This window comes from Montipora capricornis, chromosome 14 (genome assembly GCF_036669925.1).
Source record: "Montipora capricornis isolate CH-2021 chromosome 14, ASM3666992v2, whole genome shotgun sequence".
Lineage (NCBI taxonomy): Eukaryota > Metazoa > Cnidaria > Anthozoa > Scleractinia > Acroporidae > Montipora > Montipora capricornis.
The window spans coordinates 41789293-41801451 of record NC_090896.1 but is presented as its reverse complement, the minus strand read 5'-3'; the positions used below and the strand labels follow the sequence as shown (position 1 = coordinate 41801451).

General features: G+C 39.9%; 1 long non-coding RNA gene across 3 annotated transcripts in view; it reads left to right on the top strand.

The window, feature by feature from the left end:
* The window catches only part of LOC138032312 (uncharacterized), a 96355-nt gene that overhangs the window by 62547 nt on the left and 21649 nt on the right, over nucleotides 1-12159 (top strand). For 2 of the 3 annotated variants that reach the window (XR_011128336.1, XR_011128338.1), the window contains one exon: nucleotides 228-943. The exons of the other annotated variant lie outside the window; for it this stretch is intronic. This is a non-coding gene — a long non-coding RNA (uncharacterized lncRNA). Of the gene's footprint in view, nucleotides 1-227; nucleotides 944-12159 lie in introns of those variants that run through there. 3 annotated transcript variants of the gene reach the window in all.

The window sequence follows — 12159 nt, the reverse complement described above, 5'->3', positions numbered from 1 at the left end:
GAGTGCTCTCACCACTGCGCCATCCCTGCACCCCATTTCATACAAAAGGCTGCTTATTTTGTATACAGCAACTCCGTTTGTTTCTCATTCACTTCATGCGTAAGAAAATGCAAACTCTAAGAAAAGCAACAGTACTCTAAATCATGTTTATGGCAGAAGTAGGAGTACAGCTGTAAAGTTGGTTTACGGTCTCTTCACTGACGTCTGTTTCTTCTTTATTGTGATAGGCGTGGAAGTAACAGATCAGCTAAGTGTTAGGGCTTATGAACCTGAATAAAACTGAAGTGCCCTTGATAGAGAAGGCGCTAAGATTTGCGTCCATATGATTCGCTTTGTAACGAAGGGTTCACGACTGATCATCAACCGGCGCGCAGACGTTTACAACAGAATTGTATGGAAATGTAGAACGTACTTGTAACACTGATTTTGCTCATTCCGTGAATGCACAGACTAGCCGTTTTACCTGGCTCCATATTTACAGAGGGAAAAGAGAAGAGGATATAGGCCTTTAGACTCTATCTTCAGAGCTGGCGTGAGTATCGAAGAAACGGGCTTTCAGTGATCTCTTACCTGGAGGGTTATCTTTGTTTGCCGTGTTTTGATAACCAGCTGGATAGTTTACCGTAGCCTTAAGTTCCAGCTCTCTCACTTGCCGTTCAACGGAATAATTCCGTATGAACAGAACGATAGCCAAACAACTGCCAAAAAACGACAAAATGCAGAATATCAGGAGGGGATTCAGTGTAGATTTACTGTCTGAATAGGATGGCATGGATTCTTGTACAGGGCCTTCCATATTGCTGACGTCTTTGGAGTTAGACAGTACCAGTGTTACGGCGGACTGAACCCTACTTAATTTGTGTCAAATCATCTTAGTTGACTTTTATAACCGCTTCTCAGACTATTAAATTTCACTATCTCCAAATACTTGGAGACAACAAAAGAAGCTTTTTTTTCAAGAGGTTCCGGTTCTATTTATGGTTCTGACTTAGCTATGAGGAAAGGAAAGCTGTTCTAGCTGATTTATTCAAATCTGCGCTCTGTTTGCAAAGAGGCAACGTTGGTCTCGGTATTGTGATCTAGCCGGACACTATACGTATATCATCTGGGAGATCAAAAACTATAATCTGTAATCCACTTGCAAGAATGCCGCATTGTTAGCCGGATGCTGTGGTTTGTTGTCGTCCATCCGACAAACATGACCATTAGCTTAGCGTTAAAGCATCTGAATTAGTAATCGGAGCTCGTAAGTTCGACTCCTGCAAAGCAGGGGGCAGTTTCTAACGAAACTGTGGTGCTGCGTCGGTGGGGAAGTAGTATACAAAAATTTGGTTTTATCAACGGAGTTGATAATGTAAATAAATGATATGTCCTCAAATAATTCTTCACAAAAAGCTGAGACATTAGTTACTGTTCTCAAATATTCCAGCACAAGATATATCGGCTTAAAATTTGTTCATCAATTACTATCATAAAATTGTAAATTAATGTAATGAAAGTGAAACTGACTAAATTACATAGGGAGAGATTATACGGTCTTTCATCTCTTCGCTCAACTGTTGCGTTTGGCTTTTCGTAATGTAAACTGCAGAAACCTCTGGTTAAGTAAGCGGAATTACCGCTTAAGAGTTTAGCACAGCTTCCTTTGTTTCATCATTTTCGGCCTACCGAAGTTTGATCCCTTACTTTTTATCCACGATCAGGGTCTTTTCATTCTCGATCACTTCTGTAATATTAGATCTTCTTATAAGTTTCGAACTTCGGGGACGAGCTCTCCCTTGTTAAAGATACTTTTATCCTAAACAACTTCGATGTATTTACCATTTCTGAGGCTCGGGCAGATGAAGCATCGTGAGTACGGTAACCGCGAAGTCTGGAAAGGAAAGGAAAGGAACTTTATTTAAATGTCTAATCTTCTAGCGCTGTAGAGCACTAATCGGGGACACTGTACTGAAATTGAAATTAACAAGTTAACGCAAATCAAAACAAATTGGAATTGATTGGTTACAATGATCAGCTGCTTAGACAAGACCGGATCGAAGAAAGCCGGCGAGCAGAATTGAGGGTGGATTGTGGCAGTTTACGCCAAGACTATCGGGCTACTCTCGGGACAATTTTTTGGGTGTCAGAGGACGACTTTCCGAACAGCAATGGATCAAAGTTCGATGTCTCAAGTTGTTCTTAGCCTGCAAAGTTCAGTTATTGACCGTCAAATTCATTAATTTACTGTTGTTTTGAACGCCTTCAGTACCAGAAGCTTTGTTGACTGTCTTCTATTCGGTGAACCTTCCATGAGTTATCATATTGGGAGACTTGAATTGTAATGGCTCATGTGCTCACTCATCCAGGAGGCCTGTTCATTACGACAGTCCATTGAACTCCCTTTAGATTATCGTTCTCTTCAGAGCAAAGAGATCAAGACCGTGTTTTAAAGATTCGAACTCAACCATCCGCTGTCATGGCGTTCAGTTTATTTTAAAATAAGGCTCTGCGTTTAACAACGACATACTTTCAACATTTGCAATTAATTATGGAAGCGACCGAAGTTAGCTTTTGTCCAGGGTGGAAAGCTGCATATACTACACCTCTTGCGGGATGGCTGCAAGATGAAATTAAAATTTAAATGATAGAATTCTTGATCGTTGGCGCTAATTATGTCACTGAAAGCAGCAAATTGTGGAACTAAAGATCGCAAACTTTCCTCAGTTGGGCTTGTGGACTGTTGTGGATTGCTTACGATGGCAATATATTTTAAGAAAACAAACTGTATTCTTTGTTATTTGTAATATCTAAATCGAATAAGAATATATCTTATTCTTAATTAAAACACTCAACTGAGTTTAATTCTCGGCCTACCTTACCACGCAAGTTAGAAGAATATCCCATAACTTATGAGCCGCGAACGCGAATGCTCAATCACTGATAGCGAAAGCTGCCACGGTCTAAGTTAACAATGGGATAAAAACTAGCCTTTCCTTACCTTGTCCTAGACTTTACTGTCATCAAAGACATCAAATATGAATGTGACGAGATTTTATATTCTTTGCCTAACTTACAGAGGCAGCTGGTACTCTAGTAATAAAGGAGTAACAGGACAGTGTCTACTTCTAATCATTGCACATTAGCCCCGAACATGCATGTTTAGAGGCGGCGGTTTTTCTTTTTTTTTATTTAAGTGACAATTTAATTATTTTAACAGTAATTGATTCTACTTGAAATAAAGCTTAAGACTTTCCTCTTTTAAATTACATTTTATAGATCATTCGTAAGTAGAGTCCATGTAAGTGTATTTTAGATTTTTATTTATCATCTTATCTTTAGGCTATGGATTTACCTACTATACTTGAATATATTCGTACAGATATCTGGGCCTTATAAGTTCTAAATTTCAATGATTATTAATGCGAAACAAGACCATCATTTTTAATAGGATATGGCAGTGTCATGAGCTAATTAATTACGCAATTTGTGTGAAGTGTGTTTGAATATATTCCAACAGAAATGGAATTTGTGCTAAATGCTAAATTAGAGTTATCATAAGTCATTACAAGCAATGAGACGCATTTCTCTATATGGCTAAATGAAATAAAGGCTCAGTCGTGTATTTTTTCCTTTGAAGTGGCAAAGAATGCATTTACTCACTGGTTCCCATATTCTAGGTAGGGTTGATTCGTCGCTGGAAACTGCTGGGCAAGATTTTTGTGTTCAAACAAATCGGCTGAATAAACTTCATAATTGACTAATAAATTTTCACTTTTAATTAAGTCAACTAAGAATGCAATATAGGATAAGCAATGATGACTTCTGTTCATTTACGTAATTGGTGATGTCACTTATGTCATTTGCATTTTCGTGACAATATACTCATGACAACTATGGCGCGAAATATTATTTCCACCATTCTTATGTCAGACTTTAATTCATGTCTTCAACCTGTCGCCATTTCGTTGCTCTGTGCCTTTATTACAGTGTTTTGTACGCCGTCCGCGGTTCGCAGCCTTCAGTCTTCATTTTTCAATCCGCAGTCCGCAGTCCGCAGTCCGCAGGTCACTTTATTAATGACAGGGCAAGTGATCCACACTACAGTATTATATCTTTTCTCCTGCCCTTACCATTGCGGAAACGAAACACAATTTTTTTGACACCGACTCCGTTTAAGTACAGAGGTTATTTTTCATTAGACAAGAGGTTTGGAAATATAATTCAAATAAAGAATATTTCTCTTTAAAATGTTCAGTTTGTAAGTCGCTTTAATACTGCATTCGCTATCAAGCGCGGTGCGAGTCAACAATTAAAAGTGATTTTAATAGAGGATGGGAGAGAGAGAGAAGAAAAAAAACAAATTATTTACCAGCACCAAGGGTCTGTCCATATAGCAAAAAAATGTGATATCGGTGTTGAAAAAGCTGCCCTCGACCTGCGGCCTATACGGGCCTCCCAGCTGGCAAATAACATATTTATTTTGACAAATGGGTGCATGCTACTGTGAGTATTTAAATTACAACAAATGGTATGTTTTAAATACTTGATTCTCGTGCTATGGCTTCATTTGGCATGGCCATCCTCTAGGGACTTTGTACTTCTGAAAGTATTTTCAAGAGTTGAGATATAGTGCACATCTTCGCGTGTCGCGCACGTGACAAAGTGTTTTTTTACGTGCATCAATGCACGAAAGTTTGGTCATCTTTGAAAGATGTTTATACATCTCACCTTCGTTTCTCTTTCATTTCTTTTCTGCAAAAGATGTTTCGATGAGTCATTTAGTGTCTTTAGTTTCATCTTAAACCGTTCAATTAGCGTTTCCTTTCTCAAACACTGAGCAAGAATAACCATCGATCAGTAAAAAACAAAGTGCTTTTCTCAAATTTTACCTCGTGTCCAGTGGTCATTGTCGCCACCTGTAATGAAGATAATCTGGGTCCGGGTATTCACTACATACACAGTCGAACATCATGAGAATCGCAATGTAAGGCCGATGTAAGAAGGACAGAGTTCTCTGTTTTCTTTCCTTTAGTGCTAAATTAACGATACACCACTGTACTTTTGCAGGCCCGAGTATAGGCTACGTGTAGCCTCTTGTTTTCATCATAAAATAACTGAGATCGAAATCTACCAAATGCATGCACACAAATTTAATTATAGATGTTAGAGCGTGAGTGAATGCCCCTGATGCAACAGTATTTGTTGAGGAGGGGCATTGGCATTTTCCGTTTTTTTGGAATCCGATTGTGGCCTTTTGTTAGATCGCGTTTTCGTTTAATAATAAAATAAAAGAATCTTTCTTTTTTTTTTTTTGAGTTTTAGTGCCTGTCGCGGTTTACGGTTTGCGGTTTTTCCAGTTTTAGCATTTGTTAATTGGTATTTGGTCTTCGCCAAAATTACAAGCGGTTTTTCTGTCTTTGGTATGTGATGGGGTTTCCGGCTATTGGCGAATGTGCGTGTCAGCTGTGCGCACATTCTACAACAGTGATGACATTTCGTGTGAATTATAATTAGCCACCTGACACAGACTCAAGTTCGCGTGCTCCACGAATTAATAATGAATTAGTTCGATTGCGGTTTTAAAAACTCGGTTTTGATAGTTTTGTTGCAAATTTCGGTTTTGATCAAGAGTAAGGTTTTTTTTTTCAGTTCTGAGTGATTTTTTGGTGCATGCGGTTTTGCGGTTTGTTAAAGACCTCGAGGCCCTCTTTTTATTTTGTTGTTACGAGTCAATAGGTCAAACCAGCATGCAAAAGTGAAATGTGCGTCCTTGAGAAAGAGTTTGCTTAAATGGGCAAATGAAGTGGAAGCGCGATTCAATAGCTTCACTTTGTTCCATTTCTCCATAAAGGACGAACTAACTACTCACACAACACCATTCTGGGTTATGTCAAAAAAATATGTCAAGTACACACGTAAAATTAATCATGTTATTTGGACAGAGGGAATCCCGAACCATCGAGTTTGCATTCGAGTTCGAGTTCGAGTTAGACTTCGAGTTGGACTTCGAGTTGAAGATCGATTTAGATATGTCATAAAAATATAAAAACAACAAAATAAAAAAAATCATCATGGATCAAAAGAGTAATTTAGAAGAGACTGATATGAAGGAAGTGGCTTAATTGCTTATGCGTAAGTCTAAACAACTTTGAGACGTAAAAAGAAACTTATGAACATTTGAACCTGAAGTATCGCAAATCATACTGCTGACAAACAAAAATCGAAGGAAATGGGTCATAAATATGACGTTTTGACTATCTGAATGATTTTGGGTTAGATTAAAGCAGTATATTGTTTAAACTGACCCAAAGCTACAGTATTTTTCGTGATAATGAGTAATGTAAGCAATGTTCGCACTCATGAGTCGTAGTAATAAATTGGGTTAACCAGGAACCAGTTATTTTAAACTAGTACTGGTAAATGCGTGGCATTTGAAGGTAAAATAGGTATTTGTAGACTTAATGCTTCGATGTATTGTGCACATGGTGGCTGGGAAGTGTATTGTGGTCGAAATGATTTAATGACAGGACCGGTAACAACGAGAACCCGTCTGGAATTGAGGATTTACGCAGAAGACATAACCGCTTATTAAACTACATTAATTTAACAGTTATTTTTGTGGCGATTGCAGCACAGGGATCAAAACCACCTTAAGATCTATGTCGCGAAGTGACAGGTTATGATATTTGAAATATCCACTTTGAAAAGAAAACTTCAAGTTTGCCCCAAAGTCAAACAAGACAGGGCGTCAGGGTTTTGATGAAATTAATTACTAGGATTAACCATAAACACGAAGCTAATTTTTTTCCCATGAATGAATTTAGTCTTTCTAAATTTCCTTCAAATTTAGTGACTTGTGTGGAATCAGGAAGTATTTATTTTAAATTGCATCTACGTGTTCTAAATGAGGCAAGGCTTGATCTATTTTAATTAACTCCTCCTTCTTCTAAATACTAACTGAAGATGAAATGAACCATACATCATATATTTAGCCACGGGAAACTCTAAATTAACTGATCATTAGCGTTCTTCATTAATAACCATTTGGGAGACATAACTTTGGTTACGAGTGCCATATGTTTTTTTTTCTTTTCTCCAGATCAGTGACTCAAGGTTGCTCTGAAAAAAAAGTATGTTCACGTTCGTCTGGGATAGTAGATCTTTTGACTCTCAACATTGAACGACGACGCGGGACAATTTTATGAACGCAATGGTTCCAAGGTTGCAGGCTATTATAGACTATGCTCATTAATTAATGCTCTTAATCCATTCTTGAACAAATTCGAAGATTTTTAGTAAGAAGTTGGAAAATTATTATCTTCTAAATAAGCTACTTATCAACCTGCAGGTGGCAGAAGAAGCGGCAGCATACATGATACATTTCGTGCGTGTTTCAAACGCCAACGCTGGAATACGACCTAGCATCCTGTTACTTTCAATGGTCAAAATCGGATCACGTCTTGTACACATTGCATGCATCAACGATGACTTCGCAATAGCTTGTTATCAATTAAGGTACTTGGACTTTGAACATACTATTAGAAACTCCAGTTATTGTATCAAGAAAATTGCTCAAAAACTTCGTGGAAAGTCTTGATTTAATTCTTTTGTCCAACTTTGAAATTAATACCGTGACACAGGGGAATCTCTGTTTTCATTCATTACCTCATTAGCACCAGCTGCACGCTTATCGCTATCTAATCAGTCAGCCAAGTGATAGAGAACTGAACATATGTTTTGAAAGTGCATTACATAATGAGCTATCTGTGATAAATTGAACCCGATACTAAAAGATAATCTCGATCCGAGCAATGATGCTTTGAAAATCCGAAGTTTTGCAAAGAATATATCAACCTCGTTCCCAGATGGAAGAGAAAGGACCCTGGGAACGAGGTTGAGAATGTAAGGATCATTAGCGCCTTTGAGCGCAATCCAAGAGTTTATCAGTTTTTTGATGGCCAATAACTGGCTCCTTATCAAAGCTCTAAGGCTTAAAGCTGGAGATCTAACCAAGCTTAACATGCACGCTCTTTTACCTTTTGAAGTGAATTTATAAATAGCACGATACCTTCTGTAAGCAACTCGTTTATTAATGTAACAAAATGTAAATAAATGATTAAGTCAGCAAGGATTCTTATCCTGAGCTTCTCACTATAAAATCAGTATTAATTGTTGCCCCTAAAGACTAGACTGCAGTGAAAATGTCTTTCGAAGCCATGTTTATCTTCTTCGCTTGCGAAAAAGTTCACTAATTCGCCCCAGGAAAAACTTGATCAACTAGCGGCCATTTAGAATTTCTTCTTTCCCCAATCGTCATATCTGCTTTAAAAAGGTCTTGGGTGAACAACTCGGGAAGAATGTACTGAGCGACTGTCCGCATGTTGTTATTATATTGCAGTTGGTAAACGTATGGATTCTAAAATAGAATCACATAGGGCGCGCAGTGTAACCTTTGCGATCTGAGGGAACTATAAAAAGAAAACTACTGAATTAAAAAATAATTAAATAAAAGAGTAAGTAAATTAGCGATAAAATATAAAAAATCTTACGGACAATCTAAAGCTCTTTAAAACTAAAACTATATCGAGCTCCTATATTATTCCTACGGGGAAAGTCAATTGGCGGTAGCTTTGAAAGTTCTCACTATGCTGAGAGAACTCGAGATGGTAGCCTTCTGCATCCTTCTCAAAAGGTCATAGCCCCTACTGCCAAAGAGCTTGCTCATTGTCAGGTCTACATCCCTTGACCACTACCCACCACCCCCCCCCCCCCCCCAGCACGTCAATGATGATGTTACATTGTTCAACGTCATAGCCAGGGTACTGTTTCTTTAGCTCAAATCGCAGTGGCTAGTATTTGACCGTCTTCTCCTCGGACTTCTTTTGCCGGTGCTCTATCCACGGACAGGACATCTCCACAGCCCACACCTTCTTATTCTTGTGGTCCACAAATCGAGCGTCCACTCTGTTAGCCTTGACAATGGTGTGTTCCGCATAAACTGGAACATCCCAAAACGCTAATGCCTCAGATGACTCATAGACTGGTTTGGGTACTGCACACGAGTACCAGGGAGGGACTGAATCAAATAGCCTCAGATCCCTAGTCATCTCGAAGAAGAGAACTTTCAGTGCTGCGTTGTGTCTTTCTAGATATTTAGACTGGGCCAGAGCAGAGCACCCTGCTAGCACATGCACAAGAGTTTCAGGAGCTTTTCCACACAGTCTACACGTGATGTCACCCTGTGCTGCACCTGTTTTGTGGACTGTGTACACCTTCGTGGGCGTAAGCTGCTTGTACAATTCCATTACCCCAGCGATGGTATGGGTAGGAGCACAGGTCCAATCACGCAACCACGCAAAGCATCCACTCTGATTTAACTCACTGTCCTGCCACCTAGCCTGTAAGAATCGTCCATGCCACTTCTCCTCTTTTATCTTCATTTTCAGCTTCTCCATATCTGCCTTCTTGAGGTGTTCTTTCACCTTTCGCCCTTTAATCTCGGTCTCAGGATCGCTCACATACCGACACGACGATTGAGGGTACTCCAGAGACAGGCTCATGCAGTTCCTCAGCAAACTTATGCGCTTCCTTCATCAGCGAAGTGTGTCCCTTCTCTACCGCCCTCTCTTCGAACTGTTGCACTGTTCTCAAAGAGGGATCCATGTTCTGACATAGGTTCATTGCCGCCTTGATCTTGGTCAACTTGTATTCGCGCTCAACCGAGTGCAAGCCACGCCCTCTTTTCTCTCTTGCCAAATACATTATCGCCGTCGAGCTTAAGGGATGCTTCCCACCGTTTTCACAGATGATCTTTCTAGCTTCTCTGTCGATAACTTCCTATTCTGTGATTGGCCAGTCAGTGTTGAGTCCATATCAAATAGATTAGGACTGGCATTGCATACTGGTTGCTGGCTCTTACTCGGTTAATATCTGACAGAAGACTAGACGAAATCACCGATAACCTTCTCAGATACACCTTGGCTTCACACTCAAGAGCCAGCTTTTCATCTTGTGTCACTGTTTCTTGAACTCCTAAGAACTTATAACTGGTCCCTGGCTTGAGGCTCTCAACCACTGATGACTGGTCCAGCTTCATCTCCAACGCATCTTGCACTTGGTTGCTCGTCTTGACATGGAGGACATTGCATTTCTTGGGGTTCCAATGTAAGCCCATATCATGCATAGCGCTGCTAGCAGACCTCAAAACTCTGTTCAGCTTGGCCTTAGACGATGCGAACACCTTAAGATCGTCTATATATAGCCGGTGGGTTACCTTTGTTCCTATAAGCTTCAAAAGCTAGTTAACCCCTTGATAAACCGGATCGAACGGGAGATCTCAGGTCCCTGCTTCGTGACAGCAACAATCTTGGTATTCCAGCTAGCAGCGAGATGACTAATCGTTCCACATAACCACTTAGGAAAGCGATGAATCCTCATGACTTTAGCCAACCAGGTATGGTCGACCGAATCATAGGCTTTCCTAACTACCCAGGCCATGCTAAGGTTTCTCTTACCCCTGTGGCAGTCAAGAGTCACCATTCTGTCTATCAATAGATTGTCTGTCGTGCCGCTACAGCCAACTCTGGCGCCTCTCTGTTGTCCCTCCATTAGATTGAATTCTTTCAGGTGACTATCCATAGGGCTTTGCATGCAGGATATAAACCACTTGTACATGTATATGTTATTCAAGCACGTCATAGGCCGCTAGTTTTCACTGCAGAAGTTTCGGTAGGAGGCTTGTTTTTCCCTCGGTGAACCATCCAGGGTACTCCTCTTCACTCTCAGGGATCGCCAAGGACGCCCGCGTGACTCCATCATGAAGCGCATGTGCACCCTTCCACCAATAGTTTACGAGCTTGTCGGGCCCTGGAGCGATCCAGTTTCTCTTCTTGAGGAGAATCCTAACACCTTGAGATGTCTCAAACTGCCAGGGCTCCTCAGGGGTAGGTGGCACTCTCCTGGCGATAGCATCCTCCATTTCCTGTAACCATGCCGCACCCTCGTTCCCAGACCCTCGCGTTTCTCATAGCTCTCTCCAAAACGAGCTTGCGTCCTCAATATTCTCAAACATTTCCCCTCTCTGGAACCAATGCTGGATATCTTCTGGTACCTAGGGCGTGCCTCTTCCATATGACACAACAAATTAAACTCTCCATAAACCCGCCTTGCATCCTGAGTAAATTGGCGATTTAGAGATCTTGCCTCGCCCTGCTTTTTCCTCCTGATGTAACAAGCCTTCAGTTTACGCAACTGTGCCTTCTTCTTCTCCATATAATTCACCAAGTCTAAAGAAGAGATCTTATTATCATTATTATCATTTTATTATTATTATTATTATTATTATTATTATTATTATTATTATTATTATTATCATCAATTTTCTCACGGTTAACAGAAACAAAAGACAGAAGAATATCATGCAGATTCCACGACCAAACAAATTATTGATTATTTTGACAATATGCATGCACGTGTCACCAATTTGTCACATTTAATAAAAATAACAAACAAACTGCGGTTATAAACATAACGAGACAACGCACGTTGTTAAAATTTTTGTGAAACGAAACGTCAAGTTCATAAAATGTTTTACAACATGTGTTGTCTCGTTATGTTTATAACCGCAGTTTGTTTGTTATTTTTACTCAAGTTGAAATGGCCGAAGAATAAGAGTGTTTACGATGTTGTCACATTTAATTTGAAAGGGTACAAATTCATTTTTTTTGCCTTCTTGTGCACGGTTTTCATTTTTGATCAAGCTGTGACGCGGCTTTGAGGTTTTAATTTGTTCTTCTTCCTTTTTTTTTTTTTTGGTTTTTTGACTTCAAATAGACCACGGTGCCCCTCTCATTTGCCGAGGTAAAGGTGCATACATCATCGTCTGTAATACCCTTGTAAGAATGCCACAATGCAAAAAATTCAGCCCTAGTGGGAAAGTAGGGGAATCGTCTACTGAGCAAACGTCATGTATTCCTACCCGGTACGCAAAACTACTTATCGAATCGATGACAAACTGACTATATGGGAAAACATATATTGGGAATCGTCTCATTTTAGAGGCACCAGGGAAGACATTCCAGGGGCTGAAGTTTCTCTCCATCACGGCTGACAGTCGTTGAGGAGACAGTTTTATTAAAGCCACCCGTATGCAGAAATCCCGGGGATGTGTCATCATGG